At 36.6% G+C, this 13,157-nt stretch overlaps 1 protein-coding gene across 1 annotated transcript in view; it reads right to left on the reverse strand.

Annotated features, from left to right (window-relative positions):
• LOC147079231 (acetylcholine receptor subunit alpha-like) overlaps nt 1–13,157 on the reverse strand; it is an 836,032-nt gene that overhangs the window by 526,042 nt on the left and 296,833 nt on the right. The gene's annotated exons all lie outside the window — the stretch shown is intronic.

Raw genomic sequence — 13,157 nt, forward strand, 5'->3', positions numbered from 1 at the left:
ATGACAATGGGCGGGATCTTGATTGATTTGTTGGTGGTTGTCGGGGGAGGGTTGGGAGGGGGCGTGTTCGGCTGCGATCTGGCGCTGGAGCTGGCGCTAGAGAATCCTGGTGGAGAGTCCGGTATGGGAGTTTGAGTTGGTGTAGGAGGTGGAACGGTGGCGGGGTTTGTGGGAGCCTTGGGTGAGCTGGTTGAGGAGCTCGAGGCGTTTCTTCTGCTCTCGTTGTGCTCCATTCTTTTGCGCGCTTTTTTTCCCAGGGCTATGGGGGTGGAGTGGTTGATTGGGGAGGTTGCTTCATTCTCCGTGATTGTTTCCAATCGTTTGGGATTTCCATCGTCTAATTGTTTGCAGATCTCCTTGTTGAGGGTGGAGGTTGTGGAATTGGAGGTGTTAATGAAGCTGTCGTCCTCATCTGAGTCCAAGTTGTGTACTTCATCTGGGGTGATGGTAGCTTGGGAGTCAGGGAGCTGGGTTTGGGCGGGTTGATTATTATTCCGGGAGGTGCTCCTGGTTTGGCGTCCTGTAGTCGGTGTACCTGGGGGAGAAGTGGAGATGTCAGCGGGTTCGCAATGTTTGATAAAAGTTTGTATTTTGTTCAGGGTCTCTGCTTCGGCCGGTGAAACTTGGACATTCATAAGGAAGGCCAGTAATTGAGTGACCAACGAGGGTTGGGTTTTTGAATTTTGGTTATTTTTTTTGGCGGGAGCCATTTTAAGTAAATGCAGAGAGAAAAAGATATGAAAAAAAATTAAAATTTAAAATTTAGTGAAAGTTAAGGAAAAATTATAAAATTTTAAAACTTTAAAATTGCGCAATCCAAATTTGTGCAATGTTTGTAGTGAAAAAAGTGAAGATAAAATAAAAATTAAAATTAAATATTAAATATTGCGCAATTATGTTGTGCAATTTTTGAGTGGTGATAAGTCAATAAACAAGAAAGAAAAAATAAGAAGTAAAGAGAGATAAGGAAAGAAGAAAGAAAAAGAAAATTTAAATAAATTGAAAATTGAAAAAAAAAAAGAAAAAATTTGCGCAATCCGAATTTGTGCAATGTTGTGGAATTTAAGCTTGCTAATAATTGGCGCGAAAGTGAGTTTGAAATTATTGCGCAATGTGGAAGCGTGGTAGGTAGGGGGGTCGGAGTAGGTAGGGGGGGGGGTTGATGTTGATTGCGCAATCCGAGTTTGTGCAATAAGTCGAGAACAGATATTATATTATTAAGGGCGCGAAAATTAATTTTTAAAATAAAATATTGCGCAATGATAATGCACGGTAGGTAGGGGGGGAGGGTTAATATTGCGCAATCCAAGTTAGTGCAATAAGTAAAAAATAAAAATTATTAAAGGGCGCGAAAGTTAATTAATTTGAAAATTTTGAAAGTATTGCGCAATGTTGATGCGCGGTTGGTAGGGGGGTCGGGGTAGGTAGGGGGGGAGGGTTGGATGGGTGGTTGGTAGGTATGGTGGAAGTTTTTAAGTACTAGTTTTAGGGGCTGAGAAAAGGGGCTGCGAAAGGGTCTCGCCGGCGAGCTGAGGTAAAAAGGTACGCGGCGTAAAAGGGTCAGACGGACCGAGCGAGTCTATTGTTATACGAGCAGGTAGGTGAAGCCTCTGTGCTTTTTGCAGTTTTGAAGAAATTTAACGTTAGTAGGTATTTAATTTTTTTTTTCTATGTGAGCTGATGAATTTATAGTAGAATTGGTATGGGCAAGAGTGAAATTTAATTAAATAGAATAAACAGGGTGAAAGATTGCTTAGCTGCAGCCTCGTCTCCTGAGGCGCGGTGATCCGGTGGTCTCCCTGGGGCACTTGCGCTGGCTGGACCGAGCTGAACGGGGCCGCCGTCGATTTATGCGATCCGGGATAGCGACAACTCTGGTGAGATGAAGGTATATCGGATCGCACACGACAAAAACACTGAACTGCACGGAACTGGCAGCGTTGCACTCCACGGGTACACACGAAACACAACACTTTGGAGAACACGAAAGCGGTGGCCCGCGGCTAAGCACTTCACTGGGCGGTGGGTAGTTGGTAGGTATGTGATTGGGTGGGCGGGTAGGCGAGAGAGGCGCAATTCAGGTCTGGACACGTATGACGGTTCGATTCTCCACTATGAAGGCCCGGGCGAAGATACTAGGTTGGTCGGCTGTCGGCGATTATCTTAAAAAAGACTATTCAGCGGCAGGTCGATGGCTGCTAGAAATCCTCAGGCTGGCGATGATAGCGGCGAGTCGATGGTATCTGGATTCCGGTGCGATAACAGTACAGAATAATTTTTGCAAATTAATTCAGTAGAGAAGGCTGAGATCGGAGCGGTTGCAGAGAGGTGTTGTCGGTACGTGTGTCAAACGAGAAGTCGACTTTTCATAGTCCTGATCTCGATTTTTTATACCCACGGCGGGAGCATGGCGTTTTTGGTGCGGCAATCACGGGTACTAGTCATTATTTTGAAATCTCTGCGATGCGCGGACACGGTACTTAGGTATGTGTTTGTATAGTTTACTATGGAACCTGATACGCGGAACGGTGATTTAATTTATTTGTTCAGACAAAATAAAAATTTATATGGATGACATGTCTGGCTATTTACTGTAATTTTTATAATTATAAGGATTAAAATTTAGAAGGTTAAATTTGATTCCTAATAAAAAATAATAGCTATGGATGAACGAAATTACTTTCATATTATAAAATTGATTTTAGAGTGTCAAGGATTAAGATAAGTATGATTAAGTTAAGTATGTTAAGATTTTAAATTGATTTGAAAAATAATTTGATATACAAAAACCGATTTAAAAGTTATATCTTTAAGGCATGATTTAAGTATATAAAAAATGTTCGAATTATGATAAAACAATTGCCGGAGGCTATTAACCTTTACTAGGTTTTTAAGGCGTAGGTATTTAAAATCCGCGATGTGTTTAAATAGGTACCTAAAATTACCTACATGTAGGTAGGTTCTTGGAGCGGCCCACGTCGTCTTATTGCTTTGCACGTAATACCTTGCAGCTTCTGTTGAAAGCCCAAGCTCCTGGCTTCACGATGGTGTTGGTGCTGGTGCTTCACGATGGTGTTAGTGCGATGGCTTCAGTTCTTCCAGCTGATATATGCCAGTGATAGCTTTTTTCGCCCGGATTTTGGCGTTATCAGCTAGCCGACTCGCGGTATTTTTTTAGTCCCAGCAGAGCGAGGGTGACCGATGTGCGGTCAGTTGGCTGCGTACCGATGCGAATTTCTTAGGGGCTGCGAAGAAAGGTTGCTGGAGGTAGGTATGGTTGACAGAATTATTGTTTCCGGCGGCGAAGCATTCCTGTTAATATCTTGCGAGGTACGAGGTACGATTTGTACGGCGGCTGAGAATTACGCCTAAGGCGATGGTTTTAGCGTAGTATGTATCGAAGGTGAAAGTCGACCATCTTTAGTTGGTAACAGTACTTCGTGTAAATCAGCTAAAACATTAGGAATTCTTTCCGGTAGACAATACAGAGGCAACATCTGTTCTGTGATTCAATATTATCATTTCAACAATTGACTTGTGTTAAAAAAATATTCATGATAAGTCATAACCCATATTTTTACAATGTAATAATGAGTAGAAAATATTGAATAGCCTTCCTTCTGCAGAGTTTATTTTTATGGGACGTTCCTATTGTATTACAATTATTATTACATGCGTTGTAGCTTGTGACTTTAAAAATAATAGAAATAATACATACTGTGTAGAGAACTTTTAGTTAATTTTTGTTTGTAAATTTGTTTAAAAAAATAGGAATATCCTCCAATAAAAATTTACGACTATCATAATATCTGTATTGTATTTAGGTACCTATTATCATTACCATGGCAATAAAAATGAGAGTAGGGAAGGAAACAACATAAATTGAATCGTTTAGAATTGGTAGGTACTTACAAATTAGGCACCTACGTGTTCAGTGCGGACATCTAAGCTTAGGTGGTAGTTAGTCATAGATTATTAAATAAATACGGTGGTAGATGTATATTACAATAATGGTTACCAAAGCATTACCATTGTAACATAATATAGGTACATGCATACACTACAATATTAATTCTTATAATGTTGAATATAGTAGGTACTGATTAATGACAATTTTATATTATTCTATAGGAATCGCGTTTAGCAACCCAAGTTTCACCTTCCGTCATGTTTTATCTTATATAAATTAAAATGACACACTATTGGTAATTAAAAATGCTATGTTTACGTTGTTTGGTGATGACTTGAAACTTTTCTTAGAAGTAGGTATGGCCTTATAAGTGGAGAAGGTTCAAAATAAATCTTTGAGGATCCTTTAAATCTGTGTGGATAGTGAATACTATCCATGGTTTTATCCGATTGATTTCTCAATACGTATGCTTACATACTGTAGTCTGAAAGTTAAAAGAGAACTAGGTATTAAGAGTGGGCTGAACAGCAACAAGGTCATTCATAGTTCATTCAGAGAGTAATCTCAGCGTTGAAAGGACGTCATTTTAATTCAGTCTAACCTCAAAAACCTCTCACCATCGGGGATTTATTTTAAGAAACGCAATAAATATTTATCATTTTCTCGGTCGAATAAATAATCATTATTATTATTATTACCTTGAAACATAACATGTATGCGACGTAACCTGAGGCCAGCCGAACGAATAGAGGGCTGTCAAAATAATATCAATCTAATGGTACGTTTTAAAGAGTTACAAATTTAAAGTTAAAATAGCTTACTGTACAGATGGAGTAATTACATACTCCCAAGCGTCAAACGACATACAACATTTATCTAAAATAATTATGAAAAGACTAGCTGATTATGTTATGTTATTTTTGTATTGTTCTTATTTTTTTGTTTATCAAATTTTTCACATATTATCTGATGATGTGTATTTTGGATATATCGTAATATGTATGTTGTCTCATTAAAATTGCTATTAAGTTAATATAACATAGGAAAATCTGTAAATCATTAAAATGTTAATTTCGTTATAATTTTTAATTAAACCGGTGCAATTACATATTAGATTTAAACAGTATTGTACTGAATTTCTTTTATTTTGTTAACTGTCAATTCATGGTGGAACTGGATTGTATTGTTGTTTTTATTAAATAAAAGCAACAATACTGTTGTACTGTGTGACTTTTATAATATCAGATAGCCTTACGCGAGATGGGCAAGATAAAAAATAAAACTGTAGGATGTCGGCAGAAGAGTAAACAAAACCCAGTTCATTGCATAACCGAATGGTAAGCAACTGTATATATTATATTTTTCCGCCAAATTGCACACAATTAAAGTTAATTTATCATAAAAACAAGTAAGATGTCTTCGACAGCCCTGGGCGATTCGATACTGTCGGCAGTTTTTTTTGTCTTGTTTTCAGCGATCCGCTAGCTTTGAATAAAAAAAATAATTTGTGGGTGACCACGTTAATAATCATTTTTTATAAGTATAAACTATTTCTTGCATTGGCTTTACTTACCAACAAAATACAATAATTATTGTACCTACCAACTAAAACTAAAGTTGCGTTACTTGTTTGTAAAAGTGTCAGACTAAATTTAAACCAATCGGGTAAGTAATAAAAAGTCACTTTCTTTTTATAATAAACTATATTCCACTTTTTTTTAAAATATGCATTAGAATTAAACAATATGTACCTATTTACATTATTATTATAGGTCTTACACATTCAAAATAAATACTATTCATTAATAATGTTTTTTTGGATAGCACATGAAATATAAATGTAAGTAGATATGTATTTCAACATCCTTCGTATGTTTAGTTCACAATTACAATTTCAGGTTAAAACAGTATCAATATATTATTAAGTTTATATCGTGGCTATCCATCATATTGGATGCAATTATTTGACACCAAACAGCTGATTAACAAATTGAATTTAGTAACATTTACGTATATTAGAAGATATCATTTTTTGGTCACCCCATTCTTTATTCACTTCGAGAGTGTTTATGATTTAAATTTAATTAGGATAACATTATTTACTTTAGACCAAAGCATTGTCGGCGACCTTTGAATATTACCAGTAGAGCAACAATTCCGGACTACATGTAAAAAAATCATATTTTCAATTCTCAAGGGCAATTCTGTAGAGCGTCCCCTTAAGGAGACGTACTTTTTCAAACTTATATCTACGCAGTATAAATGAGAACTCTGCCATTATTGGTACTTAGTATTGACTTATATTACCTTTATAACTTTCTTAAAAATCAACAGGAACATATTAATATAAGTTGTTGATGCAGACAAGATGCAGAACTAACCTGCAATAATTGCTAATGATAATTGGGCAGGAAATAACTATGTCCAACTAAATCGCTTCGGATAATCGTATATTCCACCTGCGTGAGAACGAGTTTATGTGAACGTTGTTTTATAAATTCTTAGTATAGGTAGGCACTTACTGTTTTTTCCAATAGTATTTCTTTATTTTTTAAATACTATTTTAATACTATTTCTTTGATGTTTGATATTCTGTGCTCGTATTTAATTTGTAATTTGTAAAATTTTCTATAAGTACGTAAATAATTTTTTAATTTGAATCTTTAAGGTATGTGGATATGTTGTTTGTTATGACTAAATAATTACAAACTTAACTATCCCAAATGAGACAATAATATAAGTTATAATCAGTGATGCGTGGTGGTAGAGGTATCATGCACTGGTTATAATGGTAGATAAAGTAAGAATAAATAATAATACAATTTTTGACGGTATACTTTGTTAAAATGAGATTATTTAGCCTGCGGCGCTGACAATCCTTACCCACTTGCCCAATATACATCCATGTAAGAAGTTTAAAGTTTATTGTTGCATTTGTACATCATAAGTACGTATGTATGTAAAGAAAAAATTAGCATATTTAGTTTCGGAAAATTATACAGCGTTCCTGCTCGTGAAATTTTCCATTTCGACCACTGTCTAAAATTATTTGTACTAGGTAAGTACACCGCTCCCCCTTGTTTGTGCGAAAATCGTAATTCGCTAAGTTCCATAATTATCCCGTAATAACGATAATTAATCAAAATTTAATGTTTCAATCAAGCGACTAGAGCGCATTTAATTTAATAGTTATGACACTAGTTTAAAGCCAAAATTATAGAGGAGACATGCACCTCCTTAGCCATATTTGCAAATCACCGAAAATACTATTTACGGTTTTCCCGCCAAAATAGCGTGATACGGCGTTCGCTCTAAGGCTCAAGCCCCCACTTACAGTACTATGGTTCCGCAAAAATCGGCGTACATCCTTTGCCTGTATGTTTTTATAAGTCCGCTAGTCGCAGCATTCGGCCGTGATAGCCATTGCCATGGATGCACTACTTTTATGACAGAAAAGGGCTTCTCCAACATTTAATACTGTAAGTATCGTCTTTACAAAACATCACCGTTCTGCGCGATTCCTAAGTCTATATTATACAAATTGGTTACTATAATTAATTATAGCGGTTTACTCGTAGCGAGCTGAAAACTGAAATTCTATACGCTTTCGTTTTCGTTACCGTGGACGGTGTACCTAATAGTCCGGACAATGGGACGTTTGATCGCCTGCCCTTCGCGAACGCGCTCTCTAATAAAGGTAAAATTGGAAACGTGTTATCTTCTGGTGCCTTTACTTATACTGCAAAATTCAGCTCTCTATCTCAAATACTTACTGAGCAGTGACCCCTCACACTATACGCGTTTTATACGTAATAACTTCTTAGTAGGTTAAGCTACGGTCTTCTTAATCAATATAGCGGCTAGGCATAATGAGTGGCTTTCATAATTTTATAATTCTTCTATTAAAATGTGAATGGTACGCAAGTTATTCGTGCCCGTAGGCGGTGCGTCTAATAATTTGAACAATGGGACGTTTGATCGCCTATACCTCACGTACTCCTAGATCAAACCTAATAAAATTTAATATATTGTTCCAAATACGGTTTATACCATAGACTATAGATACATATAAACGCCACCCGTTGCATTGCTAAATGAAGCTACGTTCCGTGCGTTTGGTTTGTGGGCGAGCGAACGCATTCGCCTATAAATGTTCGACACCATAGACCATTTCGCTAGTGCTCGCCCAAAGTGCTCGCACTAGACGCTCAGAATTAAAATATAATTTTCTGTTTTTTACGTTATATAGTATTTTTAAGCGGTCAAAATGCAACCAATTAGGTAAATATATCCATAATTTAAGTTATATTAAAGAAACACTAGGTCACTGATATTAAAATAAATAATAATATACAAATAAATTGTCACGAACATGTATCAACTTACCTATGAAACGTAATACCATCTTCTTGCTTATCAGTACGGCTACCATATTTTAATACAACATGCAGAACCACCTTTCCTACTTAATTAACTAAAAATATTTACCACTGACTTTATGTTTAATACAAAAAATAGCCAATTTAGCAACACGAACAACACGCTACGTGAAGCGATTCAGCACAATTTGCCGGCGATATTTTTGGAAACCAACTTAAAAATATGTAGACCTTTTATCTTACTCTAGCGCGTGTCGCAGAGATTATAAGGGTGCCGAATACTTTCTCACTCGCACTCATGCATCGTTTTTGTTCAGGCCTTGGTTTATACTTATTCTATTAAAATCTCAGCCTAATCGGTGGTCATCTCGTAAGTTATGAAAAATTCTACTAAAAATAAAACTAACCACGGGGCGTGTCCCTGAGCAGCGCATCTAATAATCTTGAACAATGAATGGGACGATCTTGAATTGATCACCTATATCTCATAAACCCCACGATCAACCTCAACGAAATTTGGTATCTGGTTCTGAATAAGATCAATACTTATTTTATTAAAATTTATACTCAATCGGTCGGGCAATCCGCGAGAAACCGGGTTTTCCCGCGTTTTCTGTCTACCACGCTCGGCTTGCTAAGTGGGACCATCTGTTCGAGTTATGTAAACCTACTAGATGCTCAATTACGCCTAATTACTTAACTTACGTTAATATAATTCCACAAACGATTGGACATACACAAGATCTATTATATTCTTTTTACTTAATGTTGATACGACATATAGTTCGTTTGCAATCGCATTTTTAATTGTTTCCCGCCAAAATTTATATCGCGGCGGAGGGTAGGAAATGTAGGGCATGGGAGGTGTTTGGCCGACTTTCTGTTGACGGCTTGGTCATTTCTGACCGAGGTTGCATCACCCTTATTCTTGGAAACACCGCGTTCCCTCATAAAGATTGTAAGCACCCCACATCTCCTCACTGAAATCTTCGTTTGAATAACTTGAATTAGCTATTGTTGTTTGAATTATATTAGATCTGATTTCAAATGACGCGAGGCCGCGTTCTTCGTTAACCGTAATAAAAAAAAAAATTTTTTATCTTAGTCTGGTGCGCATCTCACACAATGACGCTACCGGTGTATTATTCTGCCGATGCATTCGCGAAATTAATTTAATTCGCAGCGCGCGTGTAATCCTGCCATACATGAACGTTTCTTGTGAAGACCCGATCCGTCGGTTACAACTTAAATTCACGAATGCAAATTAACTACCTACCTATAATTACTAAGCTGGATACATTTTAGCTACTTCCTTTATAAATTTAATTATTAAATCCGGTTACAAAATTACCAATTGATTTTTATCATTTTCGCCACCAGCCGATATCCCAGCTTCTGTTTTAATAATACCTAACTTATTATTTTACGTTAAGTTATCATTTTAAACTATTTCTACGGCTACCTATTATTAATATTTAGGTTTCCCGGTTTGGTTTCCTCCACGAAATATTGCCGGGTATGGACATCTTGGTTATACTCCCATCTCTTTTCTAGTATCTGGCGCAGTATAAAAATCTGATCCGTTGTGCTGCGATTTCTCCTGAACCTACACTGATAGTCACCCAGAGCAGCTTCTGCATAAGGCAACATTTTTGCTAGGACAACATTTGAGAGAACTTTATACACTGTCGGTAGGAGAGATATGCCACGATAATTTGTGCAGTTGTGCTTGTCTCCTTTCTTGAGGATTGGTCACACCAGTGACTCTCTCCATTCGTCAGGTATTCTCTCTTCTTCCCAGATTTGTTTAAACAACCCCAGCATGGAGTTGAGAAGAGCTTCCCCTCCGTGCTTGAGTAGTTCCGTGGGAATGTTGTCGTTGCCCGCCATTCATTTGCCGAATAATTGCCGGGTCTACAAGGGAGTCTCAGTGGGTATCCGGGTTCTAGGCCAACCTCGGAAGAGATGTTCGGACGCCGTCAGCAGGGATGCAGCGAAGCTGGCTGTGACCGACTGGAAAAGTGAAGCTCTGGACAGATACCCCTAGAGGATGGTTGTGCAGTCGGCCATGGACCTAAATGGACCTTAGCGCCAGTTTAATCACCATTAATCATCACGAAATATTAACGATTTTAGCGGCCGTATTTGGCCCTTTGCAAACTCACATTTGGACTTTAATTCAATTACATTTTTATATTTATACTTTTGATAACTACTGTTTCGTAGTTGATCCATGCCTTCTTTGTAGCGATTATACATACATTTTAAGTTAATCAGACATGAAATTACAGCGCATTTTATTTGATTACATGGTTATGTGTTTCGTTCAGTCATTCATTCGTCCGCATTGTTTCATTTATCGTACTTCTCATTAATTTTCGAGGGTAGTTTTACGAGATACAATAGGCCCGTAATTATGTGAGCGGTGATAGATGGACATTTGGCATAGCGGACTATAAGAAACATGCATGTGGCATTCATAGCTTTGCTCGAACTTTACCCGAAAGGGGTCCTCCATACACGTAAAATGTGGAGGTATCAATTATATATTTTTGCTGACCTATAATATGTAACACGAATCCCTGCGATGTTTCCTCACTACACCCAGAGTAACAGGACCTGAGCAGAATCCTAACACGTCAGTTCTCCGTAGGTCTTAAAAGTTACTGAATAGAGGTAAGAACCAAATAAACTATAATGCATCAGTAGCCTGATGCTAAGTACCTCCGCTACAGGGAAGTACATTGGAACATGCATATGTCTGAGAGCGATTGAAGACACAAATCCACATTCCAACATACTTCCATGTAGCGAACAGTGGCGGCCGGTGGTCTTCAGAATTGCATTTTCTGGTAGTGCGTAATGGTTTACTTTCTATAAAGAGAAGATCTTCTTCTTCTTTCACCATGTCACGACCCAGCATTAGGGCATATAGAAAGCACAAGTTCGTGCCACTTCCCTCGGTCCATCGCCAACTCTTACGTTTCCTGTCGTGTCAGACCTGCAGCACGTTGGTCACTTTTATGGCACCGCTACAATAAGGGAGGGCCAGCCACGATGACGGAATCCTTGAGGCTGTACCATAATGGTACGAAGTGTCACACTCTTTGGCGGCATCCTTCCCAGCCACGTAAAGCGTCTCTCTGTGATTACTTCAATCAACGAAGGCTGTTGTGTCCATAAGCTAATGAAGCTTAGTGTAAAATGGGTGAAACATCTAACTTCGCAGAAGGTAAATTAAATATTATGTCTTTGTTTATTTATTATATTTCTCAAAAAGTTTTAGATCAGAAAAACACTTAACAGATATTACCTGCATCGTATATAGTATGTGGATTTTTTAAAATTAATTTTAAAATACCTATAATATCATTTATATAATTTCGAAGAATCGATATTGTATTTAGTGTTTACGAATATTATATGAGATTGCTGTTTCTGATAGAGGTTATTGAACAATAGGAAATAACTTACTTATTATGGTCTTCTGAAGCGCTCATAAATTCAATAAATCAGCCAAATAAGAAAACGTCGTAAACCATATTAGGTCTGCAAGATCACTTTGTTTAAAGTGCAAAGCAGTAAGTTTATTTTTAAATCTTTCTTATTTTTATAAATTTCTATGAAATTATAAAATAAACTAGCATCAAGTGGGTAATATGTATATTGTAAATCAACCTTCTTTTAAACTCAGTTTATTTCTAATGTATTTAAAGCGTTTTTCTCTTATATTAACGTTATTATTTAATTTTCAGCTACGACCTACTACTCATGAATTGCCGTTGTGTTTTTTTATTATATTGAATGTATTTGAGGGATTAAGAACCAAATATGGTAGTTTTTATTTTCGTAAAATGTTAGCGACTCATTAAAAATGTCTCATGTCTTTCTTATATGTACAATTTCTAAAAACTTATTTATAAATATTGTCATATACTAATAATATATGACATTTTATAATATTTTTTTAGAAATTATAACTATAAAAGAGATATAAGATATTTTTATTTACTTGCCAACATTGTTATAAAATAGGAACTGGCGTTTTTGTTTCTAGAGTCCTAATTCGTGCGCTAATCTTAACTGTATAAAAAAAGCTACACAAAACGCCACTTCAGAAACATAGGACCACCGTGTAAGTAGTATATAATGACCTGACAGTAATCATTTGCAAACTGAGTATCGTATTTGGATTGCGATTGCTTTGCGCTCTTAGAAGGAGTATTATTCATAATACTGCTACATGTTCTACTTTGTGAAATGAGTGATACCTACACATATGAATAACAATGCAAAGTTGAGCGATGTCTTGAAAAATGCAGGCAGTGCGTAGCACTTGCATGGTATTAGAGGAGCCGCCGCTGGTAGCGAAGTTACTCAGCATCAGGATACTGATGCAGGCGGGTAGGTAGAAGTTGGTGGTTTTAAAACAGTTTTAATACTATTTCTTTATTTTTCATGTCATGTGTGAACTTCTTGAATTTGTAATTTGAATTGAATACCAAATCGACACCCTATAATAAATGCCAGAATGCTCCATCAAGAATCTTAATTAAATTAGTAGAACCAGCTTAAAAATACATACTGATATGTTGATACCTAAGTGTTAAATCCATTGCACCTTTAAAAAATAATATTAACATTCGGCGAGCGGCTGCACAAATGATAGGTACCTAATTGAGAAAAAATGTGACCTTGCAATTCAGTGGCGAGGGGTGGAGGTAGACTGTTAGTATTCAACAAATAATGCACACTAAACTTTGGCAATCAAATGTATTGATTTTCATTTAACTAAGACTACAATATGTAGATGTGTTTGTTACTTTTTAAAATTAAAATTAAACCATAAATCCATGTCATATTAGATA

Source organism: Rhyacophila brunnea, unplaced genomic scaffold, assembly GCF_057557595.1.
Source record: "Rhyacophila brunnea isolate RB1 unplaced genomic scaffold, BYU_Rbru_1.0 scaffold_10, whole genome shotgun sequence".
NCBI classification, from domain to species: domain Eukaryota; kingdom Metazoa; phylum Arthropoda; class Insecta; order Trichoptera; family Rhyacophilidae; genus Rhyacophila; species Rhyacophila brunnea.